The sequence below is a fragment of the Plectropomus leopardus genome, chromosome 3 (assembly GCF_026936395.1).
Source record: "Plectropomus leopardus strain MGB_pleo_1.0 chromosome 3, ASM2693639v1, whole genome shotgun sequence".
In the NCBI taxonomy this organism is placed as follows: domain Eukaryota; kingdom Metazoa; phylum Chordata; class Actinopteri; order Perciformes; family Serranidae; genus Plectropomus; species Plectropomus leopardus.
In genome coordinates this window covers 20,888,924-20,906,735 of record NC_142178.1, presented here as the reverse complement: position 1 = coordinate 20,906,735, position 17,812 = coordinate 20,888,924, and the positions used below count along the sequence as shown (strand labels likewise).

The 17,812-nt window shown below is 39.9% G+C and overlaps 1 protein-coding gene across 1 annotated transcript in view; it reads left to right on the top strand.

The window, feature by feature from the left end:
* The first annotated feature begins 4,324 nt into the window (after positions 1-4,324).
* sorbs2a (sorbin and SH3 domain containing 2a) overlaps positions 4,325-17,812 on the top strand; it is a 59,631-nt gene continuing 46,143 nt past the window's right edge. Inside the window, exons 1-2 of the mRNA XM_088075860.1 lie at positions 4,325-4,782; positions 12,419-12,600. The gene's annotated coding sequence lies outside the window, so the exon portion shown is untranslated. The remainder of the gene's footprint in view (positions 4,783-12,418; positions 12,601-17,812) is intronic.

Genomic DNA, 17,812 nt, shown 5'->3' with positions numbered 1-17,812 from the left:
TGGTCTCCTGCTGTTTCGGTCAGTTAGGTAGTTTGTATTATTGTGGCATTCTGTAAATTAAAATGACATGGAGTACTTTTACGCAGGACCTTTATTAGGTGGCTTAAATATGTTTTGTTGCTTAGCTTCCATGTTGGACTCCAGCCTGCTTTTCCATACTGGGGGTGTGCTGTTTCACATACACTATAGGTAATATACTGTCTATGGATAAGTACCCCATACAACCCCACTTAAAAAAATCTGAACTATTGCTTAACAACACCATGAAGCCGAATAGGTGTAAACATAATGTTGACACTATTGTGTATGCTAAAAGATGATATCATATATTTACATAATAATGGATGCATTCCCTAAGTGATATTTTCACAGGGTAAAAGGTTCATAATTTTCCATATCAACTCACTAGACCGTCTCTAACAGCCCTCTGCAGGTTTTAAGAATTCATGAGCAATGGGGCTTTCTCACTCTAGTCTGCAGATCTATGTCTCTGATGTTGCACTGACGCTTCATATTTGTAATTATTGCAAAAATACGATGGATACTTAGATTTTGTTTTGAACCTGTTGGTTTAATCTGCTTCTTTAAATGTACCAAAAGATACATAGAGGACAGAGTAGTTGTGCTATTTCCTTTTTAAAAAAGCAAAACAATGTGATGTTTTCAATGTTTTCTGCCATGGTCACAGGATACCCAGCATTGACTATAAAGGGCTACCATCCAGTCTGTAAATAATTTACCAGCTTGGTGTGTGTGTAAGAGAGAGGGAGACAGACAGACAGAGAGGGAGAATTCCCCAGTTAAGCCATCAAAAATCAAGACACGGCCCAGTTGCTCTGCTTAATGAAAACATAGTTAAAACAAATACAGTTTTGTTACAGGGCAACACTTGAAGAGACGAAACCACAATTCAGCTTTGGCATTTACCCAGCAAATGTCAGCTTTAATTTTAAATGTTGTGTGTTAAAACCAACACTGTGCCAGTGCTGATATAAATCCACACCTATCAGAGTTCAACACGTTCACATCATCACAGGATTTTGCTGCGACACAATGATGTTAGGTCTCCGTCGACAACTGAAGAATCAACACTTGCAACACCGAAACATTTGCTGTAGATGCAGTCCACAGTAATTAATGATTAGTAGAAGCTAAGTACAGGAACTCATTTATCCAAAACACCCCACAGCCACTTAAGTTAGTCCATTCAAATTTGTAATCCTATGCTACAGAGTGCAGCTGGGATACTGTTATTTAAAGGCCAACAGGGAAGTTAGCATCACCCTGGCACCCTCAACAAAAAGCCAATGAGATTTTTTTCATTGGGTTTTCCATTATTGCAGAAAATAAGATCTGTGAAACACAGACATTTATTATACTTATGCAGTTTGTTCAGAAAGATAATCTTTACAACTGAACAACTTTTTAAATTTTTTTTAAAGATTATTTTTTGGGGCTTTTATTGCCTTTAATGGACAGGACAGTTTGAGTGTGACAGGGGGAGAGAGATAGGGGGCGACATGCAGCAAGGGGCTGAGTCTGGACTCCGGTGAGGAGCCACCAAGCACTCTACTTTTAGAATGAGAATTTTTTTCAAGTGTAAATGCAATTGTCAGAAGTAAAAAGCTAACATTATAGACTATAAACCAACAGGGGTATGTCTAAAGAGTGGCCTGGGGTGGCACGGGCCAACTTTGAAATCTGATTGGCCATCCCAGGTGCCACCCCCTCATGATTGGCTATCTGCTGCATGGTCAGTTTGAGCTGTTTGACGAATAAACTGAATTTTTGTTTATAGGTGCGAACCTGAAAGACAGTGATGTGCCAGAGTAGTGTCTAGCCTGCCAAAAGGCCACAGAGGTGGAAGAAGATCTGCTTTGATTTGGAGCAGTTGGGCTTATACTTCACATTTGTGTGGTGTCACTCTGTTGTGTTGTGATTGGTAGGTCTATTTAATGTAAGACACTGCAATATTACTAATTGAAAAAGGTATGGTTAGTGGAAACAAAACTGGTAGATTAAAGCTGTGCCGACACATGTACCCGTAGCGGCACCTGTACTTCATGCTGCTCCAGCATAAGTCAGTGCCCTACTTGGGCTACCCCAGTAAAAAGTCTGGACACAATACTGTAAGCAAACTACACTGTGACTGCGTGACTTTCATGTCGACACCATAATAAGTCGTTGAAACGTGTGAGTGTAATGGCACTCTGAAGTCTCATTTAGCTATTTGTTAGCAACTGCTTTTTTGAAGACATCTAAAAGCTTCAAAATTTACAAGAAGGGTATTTACTGACATATTTTTTTAATATATTTTATTACAAAACATGGAAATCTGTTATGCTGTGTTCACATTAAGAGCAACACAACAGGCTATAAGTCATTTTCAATGGAAACCGGTGGCATGAAACTACAAACTGATGCCAGACACAAAGCGTGACGCACTACAAAACAACGTTGAGCTGGCCTCAACTTTTTCAGCGCTCCAATGACACAATAAGGCATCCACCACATGTTTTTGTTTCTAATCGTGTTGTGCATTGTGGAATGCAGTGGGGCAGCAAATTTTGATGTTAAAATGGGACTCATACATTCATCAAAAGCAAATGTATTTGACCAAATACAAATTTTAGATGACGTGCAGACCATGTGTTTTACAGCAAGTTGCAGACACACACAGGCCTGTGACGACATAACTACATTAACAAGTTTTTGGGTAATGTCTTCTTTCATTGATCATTGCCTTCTTTCCATTTTTTTTTAAAGAATCAAGCCAATTTGCTTGAGTTTCAAAGAGTTAATCTACATCCTACATATGTACTAGATAATCTCTTCTCAGTTTTAGCTTGCTCTTTTCCAGTGTATTATAAAGAAAATGTAAGCCTCTATGTATGCTTGCTCTGGCCCTACAGGTTTACTTGAGGTTGGCCTATATCTTTTCCCGATCTTTAGGGCCTACTAGAATTTGTAACCCTATCCTCACAACACAAGTTAGGCCTACACCAATGGGTCCATTAATTCTAAAAGGATGTCAGGCTATAAGCCACTTGTTATGTATTAATAGCTCAACATTTGCCTTGAAACAGTTTGATGACAACATGGTATGCTGCCAGGGAAACACATATATACATTTTGGCACATGTCTGGCTTTATTCCCAGCCTGGATCTGTCTGGATCACTCACTAAGCCCACTGTATTATTTTCATGTTCTAGCCATTGACACAGAGAATGTTGCCTCCATTAAACTTTCTACTGTGTTTCTTTTCCATCTTTCTTTTTTTTAACCTTTTATTTACAGTTTTAAAAACAGTATACTAAGTGGTCAATACAAAAATTTACAAATTAAAATAATGAGACAGATTGGCACAAACCAGACAGAAGAAAATAAGATAAAATAGACACAAGTATGAAGTAATTTTAGTTTACCTAATTAGTTATAAAACAAAGTTGTAAAATTTACATAAATTAATAGTTTTGGTTAGTTTTTTTTATCAAATGTTTAAGTTTGATATTGTTTTAAGATATGTACAATACTGTGCAAAAGTCTTGGGCTACCATGTAATGAGGATATAGAGAAAAAATTTTTTTTTTTCTCAGGCTCTTTATTAAAATACAAACAAAGAATACAGGCAACATGTACATTACATTAAAAACACCAAAAAAGTTAGAACAAAATGTGTTCTTTAGACTGAAGTCAATATTTAGTGTGAATCGTGGAATTGTAGACCTCCAACCATATCAAAAGGTAGCTCAGACAATCAATATTGAGCTGTAGGCATGTCTTTAGTGCAACGTGGAATAAATACGTGAAGATTATTATTGTAAATCTCACATTGTCTGCTCAAGAGAGTTCAGGACATGCTAAGTGGAACGGGAGGTCACACTTAATACTTGCAACCTAGCTGTTATTGTAAACATATTTACTGTATGTATTTTAGTAAAGAGTCCACTGAGAAATAAATATGGATGATCATTATAACCTTGCTAAAATAACAAAGATTACAGTGGCTGAAGACTTTTGCACAGAGCTGTAACTAGATTAGATTTTTTTGAAATTGGTATGTGAGGGCAGTTTCTTTAAAAAATACTTTATTAATGTGTTTCTGCTGCAGACAAAGGGTAAAGTGGCACTTTCCTGTAGGCAGTGAGCTGCACACAGGCCTGCTGTGTGTTTGTGTGTGTGCGCGCGCGTGTCCTCTGCGGGCACTGATTGAACCGCGGGCGTTGCCATGGCTACACTAGGACCCAATGAGAAGCTCGCGGTGGACTGTTGCTGAATGGAAATAACAGAGGCCATTTTGCGCACGGAGCCACGGCATCATTCAATAATAATAAAAAGCGGAAACGGGAGGCAGGTTCAGTCCATTTCTGGATAGACGCGAGTGCTTTAGAGCCGGCGGAGCGGTGTGCAGTGCTGAAGGACCGCGGTGCGACCGGCGCTTGCAGTCAAACACAAAAGAGGAGGCATGCGGTAACTACTTGTGTCGCCTCTTCCTTGGAGGTTTTTGTCGAGAGGAAAGGGGGGACAAGACGGCTCCACCGCATTGCTATCCGAGCCCCGGTGACCCCCGAGAGAGGGAGTTGTCTTTAGTTAGCTGACCGACACCGGCAACATCCATGCGCGTCGAAAAAACAGGTGTACGGTTTCATCATACGGACACCGCACTAGCTTCTCTGCAGCTCGCCGTGTTTGTCGAGTGAAGACTTCATTACACATGGAAGAGGCTGACTACCTGACGATATGTTACTGGATTAGTGGAGCGAGGCGGCTGTCGTTTTGAGGTACGTACACACCGTGTGTCAGCAGTGTTGTTGTTGAGGGGCTGTTAATAATATCCTTCCCTCCGCGCCGCTTTTAGCAGCTGCAGCGACTGCAACCCAGAGCTGTGCTGTTTGAGGAGGTGAACAGGCTATTTTTGAGTGTTTTTTAAGTGCGTTACAAGCAACAATGAAGCTATAGTTGTAATAGGCGAGACTAGGACAAATGAATCAGCTCATCCGGGATGCGGTAAGGTCGCCTCAGTTTCCACTGAAGTGCATTCCTGTGGATTGCTGTTTCCAGTGCGTTAAAGGGAGATGTGGTCAGGGCTGGGAGCATGTTAAATACTCAAACCACAAGCATTTAAACTCTAAGAAATATTGCTTTACATTAGTTGCAGTAGCTTAAAGACAGCATGAGAGACAAACAATAAACATGCTGCTTGGTACAGTAGCAAACAGCATGAATTGGGATATCCATGTTTAACCTATATCCCAAATACTTAGGATAATCTCTATTGTTTACACGCTCCTCTACAGTACAGTGCAGTATTTTATATGTAGCTTTATAATAAAAATAATGAAATAGTAATCTAGATCTGTTATGCAGATTTAATCTCAGCAATTCTTTACCAATTAGAGTGACTAGGACTCTATTGTGTCCTGTGGAGTTACTTATTTTATGAAACCAAAACTAACTCTTCATTGCATTTGCTTTTTGTTTTCATTTGCATTTGCTCAGTCTTTATTGAGAGGGCTTGGATGCAAACCAGTGGGCCTCTGACTTCTGAATGCTACTGCAGTATGCCATTTTAGACAGCTGTGTTGTCCAGGTCCTATCCGAGATCTGAGAGAAAGCAGTGAGGAATAATCAGCCCCTGTGTTTCTCCGGTGCTGCTGCCTGTGAACTGATAAAAAGGGATGATGTAATGAGGAAAAATAAAAGGCCAGCAGCATGGATGGTATCTGTGAGTCCCTATTTGAATGCAGGGCGAACAGGGAGAGTGGGGAGGATGCACAAAGTGTAACATTATCACTCCGGGAACCTCATACCGCTCCCAGTGTGACCTACCTGCTCTGTGACTACTGGACGGTATCTTTGATGTAGTATTCTGTGTATTTCTATGACTGCATACTTATGTCTGGGGGAGAGGAAGCGACACAGTGGGGGGCAATATGACGAGCAACAGTTGGCTGCTATCTGTCTCGAGGGGCTGCTGCACCAATAAACAGCCCCTCATAGAGGCTTAAATATACACACTTAATGGGTGATCATAGCATTTGGACTTGATTGATGGCCAATGAGCCAGAAAGTATGTGTCTGTTAGTGTTAACTCAGTTGCACCTGCCAGTTTAGAGTTACTGAGAGAGACTCTGTGTGTGTGTGTGTGTGTGTGTGTGTGTGTATGTATATACATGCATGTTTGAGTGAGAGCAGTAGGGGATGAGAGCAGGAAAGGGGATCAAGGCAGGCCATCAGGGAATAGTAGAATGTGATACATTTTCTCCTGAAAGTACAGAATGTAACAGGCGGTTACTCTGATATTTCACTTTAGTCACTCTCTCTTAATCTTTCTCTTACACACACATTCTCATTTTAATATCCCTTTCAGTGTTTATTTCCTTGTTTTGGTGCACTGTATTTTGTGTCTTCTTCCTCCATCTTCCCCTCTCTCTTGGCCCTTCTTCAGAGGCTGATGTCATGGCTCAAGTGGTGTGTGAAAAGCTTGCCTCATTCTTAGTCCCAGTGATAAGGGGGCCGTCTGCAGAACATGTTTCCTCCCTGAGATTTCTCAATGACCAAATCTGTGAGATTTGACTGAGCTGTTTGATGATGGTGACTTTTTGCATAAACTGTTCAGCCATTTTCTTTTTTATAATAATATATATTTGTTGTTGACATTGGAAATTGATGGAAATTATCAGTGATAGGTCAGGTGAGTTTAAGTCAAGGCTCTTGTGATACTGTAGAATTTATCTACAAATTAATAAAGTAATTAGAATTCAGAGAGTCCTATAAAAGTAGGGGGGTCCAATCCAATACTGTTCATGTAAGTAAAGATGGAATTATAACATCTATAATCATATCTTGCTTCTTTATACTGCTATAATTGCAATAACTAACAGTGAACACACCAAGTGGAAGAACCTCGTGTGCCACACACTGTGGATTGTGTGGCACTAATGGTGCATTCACATTTACAATGATCGGATGTGGATGAATAAATGTTTTAGTGGCAGAGACAGAAACAGAGAATACTGACTACAAAATGTCATAAATCATTTTTTTTGCTGTCTCATACAATATGTGCTATATCATTGTGAACTTTTAAACCTCCTGAGCTTAAGGATGTCGGTCTGGTTAATTTAACTCCAGCTAGATGTGGTTGGTGAGTCGTGCAGTTAACTGGAGAATAGAAAAATAAACCTCAGCGACATGTGTAACCAGTCAAAAATATTCTTTGTTAAGGTGTGTTGATATAAAAAATCATCCACTAATTTCATGGTACATCTTTACTGAGTGATGTCCTTCCCATCCAGGACCCTGCATTTTTTTGTTCTGTATTTGTTATACTGGCATGTAGATGCAATTTCCATCCGGGAATTTTAGTATATTTATTTCAGAGGGTGTAAGAATAAACACAAGTTTACCGCTAGAGTATAAAAAGGCAGAATTCTCTAAGCAGTTAAGGATTGAGACATGCTTTAGACTAATTAGCAACTCACACAGAGGTATTAAGGAGTCTATCCTGCTAAGCCAGGGAAAAGTGGTGGAAGACTACCTTGGAAGAGCACAGGTACTAGGTCCGAAGTCAGAGCTTCAGATTGTGTTTGCTGCTCGGTGCTTGTAGATCATGGATAATGGACAGAATTTAAACAGCATAGTTTATCATTTCTATTCACAATAAGCAAAGACCCTAACCCTAACCCATCAGGATTTTTAGCTACTGTATGCAGCCCATCATAGATTAAATAGGCAATTCTGAAATGTCTTCAGTTAAGCTGTAAGCTTTTTGTGACATCCTATAGGTGTCAGTCTCTGAACCCTTTGGCTATCGGTCTGACATCAATAAGCCTCTGAGGGCAACCACCAATGTCTCAGGAGGTTCGGTGTTGCAAGTGGATATCCACGCCAAAACTTCCTCTTTCGCTTCTGCTATTCGTGTGACACAAGTATTTGAATATGAATACATATACATTTTTAAAAAAAATAATATAGAGTGGGGTACCCAGTAGCTCAATAGGTAGAGTACAGAGTATGTAAAGAGGCTGCATCCTCACTGCAGCTGCTGCGGGTTCGATTCCGACCTCGGCCGTTTCCTGCATGTCATCCCTACTCTCTTCTCGTCACACTAATATCTGTCCTGTCAATTAAGGGCAAAAAGCCCTAGAAATAATCTTTAAAAAAAAAAAAGTTAAAATAAAGCGCAGCCGTTGTCAGACGGTAGGTGATAGTTTCTGAGACTGCATTTCGGCTGTTGAGTTCCACCCCTCCACATGGAGTATTTACCTGGCTGCTGCTCAGTGAGCAGTACTACTACTGGTCAATACTAATTGTACTTCAAACAGACTCGACCACATGCAGAAATCTGAACAATGCCAATATCAAAAATTTGTCCCGTTGCCTACGAATTCTACATAATGCAGGTATCTTTTCATAGAAATTATGTAGGTGATAAAAAAATGTTAAAATGTTATTGAGATGAAGTAAAATGTGTTCATCTGTGTGCTGGAGTCCAGAGCTGTTAAGATAATTTTATGGGTATTTTCTTAGTCAGTGTCTGCATGAATTGTTTGTATACTGAACTCTGGTGGGAATAAGATGCTCTTGTTTGAAACAAGAGGCGTAAAACCTTTTATGTTATGGTTAGCTGGTTGCAGATGTATTATAAATGACTTCCATATTCTTATTTCACATCTGAAAATTGTGTTTACTGTATCAACACAAAACAGTGAGCTCCTAGCTCATATTCCTCTACATCCTGTGCTGTTCTAAAGCAACAACACACTGGGACTGTCTCTGTTGAGCAATATACATGTGGATATATATTTCCTTTTCTCATCTGCTCCCAGGTTTCAGTGTTTTCCAGTAAGTGACACTTACTAATGTGTACATGCACAGCTCGTCTGCTTTTTATAACCTGCCACTTACTTAACTGGGAATGGCAGGGCCTTGCAGACGCTGATAATGAATTAGGTGTTGAAACTGTACGGGCGAGACCATGTCGACGCGGCCGCTGTAGTCCAGAGTGGCTCATAGGTCAAAGTGTTGGTGTGTCTGAGTGTGAGTGTGTATCAGTCACTATAAAAATAGTTTGCTCTGGTACTTTAATGAGATCATTCCTAAGCTGCTGCTGTGTCATGTTGGTTTTAATAGTTTTATAAATCATTCCTTCACATGCAAAACATGATAGGGGACGGCTTATCAATCATGTTTATTCAGATGTTGATGGAGATCTTGTTGGTCAGGGCTATGGACTTTTTCCTCTAGTAGCACTGGGGCTCCCTACTGAAAATATATATAGGAGCACTTCTTAAATCACCATGCACATTCATATTTTTTCCATCTTAACTGTATTACTGACAAATGCGTTGTTAATTAAGAGGCAATTTATGGAAATAACAATATGTTCCTTTATTTTAAAAGGAAAAAGTCTCAAACTCTTAGCTACTTAGCTCACAAGTTTATCTATGTTTACCCCTCAAATATTTAGAGATGTTGCTATTTCAAGCTGCATAGTTTGGAACTTTAATTTTGGCAGTTTTACAAATTGAGACATTAAAAATGTTTGATTTTGAGTCCGAATTTGTTGTCAAAGTTGTACTTAATTAAAATTTAATCATGAAGAATTATTTCTAGAAAAGAAAAAACTAACTTCCCTCACAATTGAGTGGGATTTCTTAATTTATAAAGGAGACAGGTAACATGTGTTATACTTTCTCTGAATGTAATCAAAATTAATGTTAATCCACACACGTTTTTGTATATTTTGCTGCGCTGTCTGTATAAGAAACCCGATTTGTGAACGCATGTGCAACGATGGTTGGGGTTCGGCGTTGACCTCGGATGGTCAGGGTCAGAACAGCCCATTGGTCAGAGGATGGAACCTGAACAGATCGGGTGTCCGATATGGATCGGGTGCTGACAGGATATGTGTTAACACCTTATTTTGAAAAGCTGACAAAGTCACATGATATCCTTGGCCATTTCAATGCATTTACCAGAAAGGTGAAATACGCAGGCACTCCAGTCTCGGCTGTGTGTGCTTTGACCATGGAGCTATGAGTGAAGGCCAGCTTGATGCAGAAACATCAGATGCTGGCAAACCTTTGCACAGAAAGACAGGATGTCATCCAGCTTGGCTAACCAAAAGACTGTAGTCAAGCTAGCTATTGCCCAGATATCCTGGTTAAACCACCTGGTGCTTAAGATGGAGACAGACCGAGCAGATTGAAGTCTCGGCGAGTAAAGCAGACGTAGTGACACTCACACACACACACACACACACACACACACACACACACACACACACACACACACACATACACTGACAAATCTTCACCCCTTATTGATGTTTCACATGATATGCGATGATGATTTTAAGTAAACAACACAAAACAAATAAACAAAGCAATGCGTGGCATATATGCTTCACTACTCATTTAGCATATTCAGACTAAATAGTCACCGTCAGGAGTCCTTTTGTAAAGTCTAATGTGGGTTAGCGTATAATGTCTGAGGTAAATAGATAATAACTATCCCACAAAACTAAACCCAGGTGCCTCGACCCTTCAATACTTTATTAGTGTCCTGATACTCGCCTGATTCTGGCCTGTAGGTTACATCATTATCACCTGTCAGTTGTCAGCTTTTCACCATACCTCTGTGATCCTTGGCACGTGACCAGAAATTTCTGGGGGCCAGCTGCTGTTTGATCATGTCTGCTGACACACCAATCACCGTAGTGGGCCGTGGAACCCCCAGGGTCTGCAGCTCTGGTGTTTGGGGGGCATAGTTACAGGAGTGTTACTTATTATTGGAACCATCTGTGCCTGTGTAGATTTCTACATTACCACTTCATCACTGGCACGATGACAGCAGAAACAGATTGTGTCAATCCAGTACATCTCAACTAATGCCATCAATGTTTGAGTTAAAGGTTGGCAATATGTTTACCCTTGATTGAGCGTGTCTGTGAGTTTAGTGTTTTTAACTATTAGAGATTTATAGGCTATATTCTTACGATACTACTTGCTGAAATACTACTAAACTAGAGTCATTGTTTGTGATGCACTTGGATAATGGGTCCATTTAAGATGCAGACAGACACAGGAGATTGTTTTTAGTTGTTGGCATGCCATCTTAAAGAAGGCTGTGGACTGAGAAAGGGGATGTCACCTTACTGCTTCATTTAAGTATGTTGAAATTAGGCGGGAAAAGAGGCAGTATCGGTAACCTATATAGTTAGAATCACATTTGTTTTAGCCATCTATTTTTGTAGAGAAAAGAAGTCCCCACTGAGCAATCTTATCAGCATTCACTTGCTACTAATGGAGCTGCATTACCATTTCCTTTATTGTGACTGCTGAACTCTTCCTGAACCCAATACGGCAATTTGTTAGTTGCTGATTTTTGTGCCTGTTTTGTTTATTGTCGATTACGGGTGTGAAGGGAGGAGGTGGAAGTGATCCAAATAGCATATTGCACAGTAGCTGCCTGGTTGGTTTTAGGTATCAAGGCTCTAAATATGAGATGCTAATAGCAGTAGTTACATCATCATTCTGGGAATAGCAGGGAGTCTGGGGTCTAGAGGTGCCTCTGGCTGACCTCTCTACTGTGTATATTCAGCCTGTGTGTGTATGTGTGTGGTCATTTCCAAATATACGTTCCCATATGGATTACACAGCAGTAAGATTATTAATAACACAGGTGAGTGGACACATAATTAGTCTGTATACATTTACAGCCTGATATGACACTGACCGGTTTATTTGTGATAAAAACAGCAAGAGTCAGTGTGTCTGCTTCTTGTCCGTGTTTATGCATGCACATTTGCGCATCCCTTCTTCACAGGCAATCAAAGTGTCAGCAACAGAACGTGGAGGAAAATCTCATGTGAGAACAATTTGACACTCCTGTCAGTTTCCGTGTGGAGTAGTCCACTTGACGTAGCCCCACACTGACGACATTGGCTGCTGTGTGACATTAAAGCCCTGGAGGCGCGATGGGCGTGTGGAGACACCCTTCTCTGTCTGCTTACTCCCACTGCCATCCCAACTGTGGTTCATTTAACCTTGCATAACTTGTCAGAGGTGCACCTACCTTATGCATTTTTTTGCCTTAATATTATGTTTGTGATGGTGTTTGTGCGTGCATGTGAAGGCTGTCTCTGCGTACATTTGTGAGTGCGTAGTGTGTGGTATGTCTGCATGCAAACATGTGTGCGTGTGGTAAAATAGAGATAGTCAACCCTGTCACTAAGCCCCCACCCATCTACACTGGGGGGTAACTTTCCAGTCTCATAGACGAGCATGCCTGAGTCTGAAAATAGCCGTATCTGATCACTGCTTCACCCAAACAGGGAACTCTCTTTCCCTGTCACTCCCACTCTTTGGCTCTCTAACTTTCTCCTCGTTCTGTTGTCTCTGTGCTCCCTAGGCATTAAACGAGGTAAGACCTGGGAATAAAGCTTGACCGGGAGGAGAGACTTATCCTGAGCGGAGGGAAGAAGACGAAAAAGCAAATCAGAGTACAAGAAGAAAAAGCGGAAGGAAGCGTGTTTACAGCTCACCTATACCTGACTCTTCTTAGCGAGTCTCCAGTCTTTTGGTTTTATGACGGTAAGAGTTAAATTTCCTCTGCTTGATGGACTGTTGCACCTGCACTCTGCTGGTTGGGAGGTCAGGCTTTTATGGTTAAATTCCACAAAAGACACTACAGGGTCTCGTTTCATATGTAAATAATGTGCTCATGTGCATTTTTATACCAAAACACAGAAGAACTGTGTTCATTAAAATTTGTTTTTTAAAAAGTGTTTTGAATGTAAGAATTATGGATTGACAAGAACAAGTTAAATTCACTTTCCTAACTCATGAAATATTTGAATATACTTACATATATTTGTGCTTTAAAATGGTCTTTATTGTCACGTTTCATGCACAAACAGGTCATGTAGTGATGTGTATCCCTTTGTAATGTGTCTGCATTCATGAACACATTGATGCTTTAAAGGGAGTGCAAATTAAGAAGACTTGAATAGATTTTACAACCCAAACGCCAAAAGGGAATTGTATTTATCTGTTCTGCCAAAACCCACAATTATAGAGTGAGGGTAGAATTTTTGTCTTTTGTGACAGTGGACAGAGGAAATGGTGTCAAATAAAACGGTGGTTGCTGCCGCGGCCACCTCAGGAATAGCATCAGCAAATAACTAAGATTGCAGTTTTGCGGATTAAAAAAGTTTTATACATCAACCCCACAAGATTAATTTAGGCTTGAGGAAAAAAAACTGTGACTTTCTAACTGAAAACGGGAACCGAAATCCACCTGCTGAACCTTTTCTTACATTTTTATGTCTGAGTTTGCAGAAAAGCATTACTTCAATCCTCCAAAACTTCCTGACCTCTTTCCCTTTACCTCTTTACCTTCCCATAATTTGGCCCCGAAATCCTGTTTTCTTCCCTCTGTCCCTTTTACATACTTCCATCTCTTGTTACACCCTTTTTCATGGTCTCTTCTTTCCCACTCAACAAAAGCCATGCTCCAATCCCTCCATTAGACCAGTCTCAGAGGTGTTGTGGAATGTCACCTTGACCCCTTGGGTACACAGTAAGGGGTGGTTCCCAGCTTCGGTTCGTAGCGCGGGTTCACTTGGTTTCCTCTCTGCCGGACCTGACATACAGTGAGGCAATTTGTCTGTGGCTCTCCATTTATCCAAGGCAAATGTAACATTATTGATACATATATTATGATTCATTGACATTCCAACCCAACTAAAACTTTATTATTTGCAGACAACAAAGCTCTTGTCAAACGTCTCAGTTAGACTTTAGCTACATTATTTGAAATAGAGATTATTTGGGTGGATCTGTATAACGTGGGTCTAGGAAGTTGTTAGACTATTGGACAGAAACCAAAATAAGTAAGGTTTGACTATTTTAAGGTATGTGTGCCTTACAAATTATGAAGCTTACAGGTATTTACAGAAAAACAATTGTTTTACTTTAGGGGCTTAAAATCTTTGATTCCCTTGTTACTGTTACCTTGCTTGTCCTCCTTTTCCTCATTCCTTCCTGATACTGAGTATTTGTTTAAAAGCTGATATACAAAAGGACAAAAAAATTCAAAAGGTGTCTTTTACAGAATAACTGCAAACACAAGGCTCTTGAATTACAGTCTCATGTGAATTTGTAATACTCTCAGTAAACAGGAGTCATTCAAAATACCTCAGTATTCATGAGAATATGTCCACTCGTATTTACTGTCATTAGTTGCAGTATTGTGTGATACCACTAACGTCATCAAAGCTCTGTCAAACCTATGATGACTTAATTTAAACAGATTAGCCGTCTCCTCTCAGACATATTTCCTGTCGTGTTTCCAGTTGAATTTTATTTTCTCTCTTTAACCACCTGGTGAATTTTAGTCAGTATAGATGGAAAATGATAATAATCCCTCATGCTTTACATCCAGAGAACATAAAGATTCCTCAGGTGGATTGTCGATGATCCAAACCACCTTAGAGGGTAAAGGGTCCTGCCTAATGGCAGTAAATATAGCACCCCAGCTAATCAAGTTCCTCTTATCTACATGCCTGACACTTAACACTGGTACCTGGGGAATCCAGACTATGTATAGGGAATGTAATCTTAGCTTCAGCTGATAGCCAATCTGCTTTAGTGTTCCCCTTGCGTCAAATGACAGACTATTATTTAAAATGTTTGTTTTTGTCATTAAATTTAGAAAATGTCATAAAAGAATAACTAAACTGAAAAATTTGGATGTAGTCTGCAGCTAATTTAGGGTGTTAAGTCTTTCTTCAAGATTACTGCATTGTTCTTCTTTTTTTCTGTTGAGGTACAGTGATCTACAAGTCGTCTTTGCTGTCATGCTGTATTTTGCACAGAGCCTATTTCCCCGCAAGTACGATTAATAATGAGCATTGTTTACGTCCCTATTTCTCAAGATATGAGTTTTTACTCTGCTATTGTTTGAGTAAGCTAATTTCTGCATTTTCCCCAAAGTCATTTTTCTATGAGGCCTCTCACAACACATCTCAGGCAGACTTCAAAACTACCAGGTAGTAACGCATTCAGTCAACATCTTTGGCCTTATGCATTGGTACTAAATTGAATTCAAGCTGGAGGACAGAAAAAATAATCCTGACTTGTAAAAAGAGTAAAAGTTCAGTTTTCGTATTCAATCTTGCTGGTCTATCTTATACAATAGGGCAGTTAAATCAGCATTTGTCATCTGGAAACTCATATTTAAAAGCAGAAATGTATTCAGTGTCATCCACAACCTCCTTGCTGCTTTTATGGCCTTTATATTATTCTGTGGTACTGATCTTACTGTAGATCGTCTTCTTACTAGCATGATATAATAGTTGTGGCATTTAGGTACCCTGGATTCCTGCTGGATCCCCCTGGATCCTTGATTTTTTTTCAGTGTGTAGCCTGGGGCTCTACATTGCTGTAGCCACGATTATGGAGCTCTGCATGTAGTGTACACATCTTGCAGAGGAAGAGATGAAACAGTGGCAGCTCTAGAGGTGTTGTTTACTGGTGATGCTGTGTCCCCAGACGGCTTCAGCCAGACAGCTTACATAATACTACATGCTAATATCAACTATTTTCCATTTTCCTTCTGTGTTGCTTTTTCAAATATTTTCCTTTTGGGAACCTCTCATCCTCTCTGCAATCCATGTCTTTTTCTGTGTCCATCTATGTTTTTTACTTGCCATTTTCTTCTTCCGTCCTGTATTTTTATTTAATTTTTTATCTCTTTCTTTCCCCATGAACATCAGAGCAATATAAAGTGAATGCATCTTTAGTTCTGTATAGAAATGGTAAGATAACAAACCCATGAATTGTCACATCCAATTCATTCTTCCTCTCCCATATCCCCAACTCACAGTACTGGGGCTTGTGTTGCATAATTGCATTAGTGCTCTCAGGCCAGTGGCTCTGCTCGTTAGTGGGGTTGTGATGCAATCTGCAGAACACACGGGCCTCTGTTGTTTGCAGTATGGGCAGTGAGTGGGCACGCAGGGTCAGTGTATTGACCTCCCTTATCCATTCATACAGCCAGAGGGGGGTCTGCTAATGAGTGGCAAGGTTGAACAAACAAGGCTGATAACGGAGACTTTGTTGGAAGCGGTTGTTGTTCAACTAGTGGCAGTAATGCGGTGGTAGAACAGTTACATGGAGCTGGTGAAATATTCCTTTAAAATGGCCTGCATCTAATAACAAGTAGCTTTGTATTTGTCTGAAAAGAGGTTTAAAACTTTGAATGAAGACTCATTTCATTTGAGCTATTAGTTCAGCACTTAGCTGTGTTTCTCTGTTTTTAGTAATGCATTAAGGCTCTTACATGTTTAGTATTGATTTTTATTTACTGCATGGTTTGGCTCGAGGGTATTTGTTCTAAATTTAAATGCAGGTCACAAACTCTCTTTAAAAACCTATGCAACCATGACATTATGCTGAAACAATTGCAACCCAAGCATAGCAGTGTTTCCCACAGAAGGAGAGTGTGTGTGTGTGGCAATATATGTTTTTAATTTTTTTCCTTTTAAACGCATGTCCATTTGTAAAATTCTGTGTCCCCTTTCTAATTTTGGAGGTTTTTGCGGGTCTGTGAATGCAGCGTAGGCAGAGCTGTTCATGAGTTCCTTTTATCCTCAGCAGCAGTTTTGTGACTTGCTGGTTGGGTAATTGATCTGTCAATCCATTCAGATCTGATCAGATCAAGTCGATGGATATGATGGGCAACTGCTGTAAGTGAATGCAAAGTTTCACCTTCAGTGTGCCTGACTTTCTACTGCTCAGTTTGTTTCCAGAACTGAACAGTATATATATTTCAAAAGTGCTCCTAATGAATGGTTTGGCTCCAACAGTTGCAAATGTATTTGTGGTGGCAGATGTTTTAATCGTGGGGGGCGGCCACAAATCTTTAATCTCATAACCGTTTGCAAAAAGCATGTCCCAAACAGTCATCAAAAAATGTGTGAATGTTCTCGTTAAGCATTTTTGGCAAGTGATCACTGCTAGCAGGATAATCTTCTGATTTAATCCTAAAGTTAAGACGAACCCTCAGCAAGGATTTTAACAGTGTGTTTGTGTTTTGCTTTTAGGCTTTTAACACACCTTGATGTGGATAAAAGCTTAATGTGACATTGTCAGATTTTCAGAAATTTTACTAAATGATGACGCCATCATAATGGAGAGTTGTTTTTTGCTGACTTTTATGATTTGGTTTCACTATAACATGCTGTAATGCCAAGATAGAGAGAATAGGACTTGGTTTAATTTATTGTCCAGCTGATATGAAAGTACAGATGCCATAAATTTAGATGCTTATGGTCCAACAGTTTCTAGCTTGAATGCTATGCCAACATTTACGTATCAAAAGTTACCACAGCCTTCAACAAATTTTAGAATAGCCTCTTTATGTATTAATGTGTCATCAAGCTGAATAGGACCACTGTACCATATAGCTAAGCTTCAGTAAGTTGGCTGACTGTGGAGCTAATATTATTGTAATTAACATGCCCAAAATGGAGTTTTGGGAGTGCGAGACAACAAGTGACAGGCTGTCTTTGCGGAAACTGTTGTAACGCTCAACTGCTCCTGCAGGGTTTACAAATGTGAACACTTTTGCTGCTTGTAGAACGTTGGAGTAAAGCATTTGCATCAGAACTGCCAGTGTTTGTTTTCCTGTTAATTTAAACAAGCAAATCAAGAAGCCTCTGAGTATGAATTAAAATTACTTTAAGTTCACTGTTTAAAATGTGCAGCTAAGCCCAAGGTATTACAGCTACCCTCCCCCTGT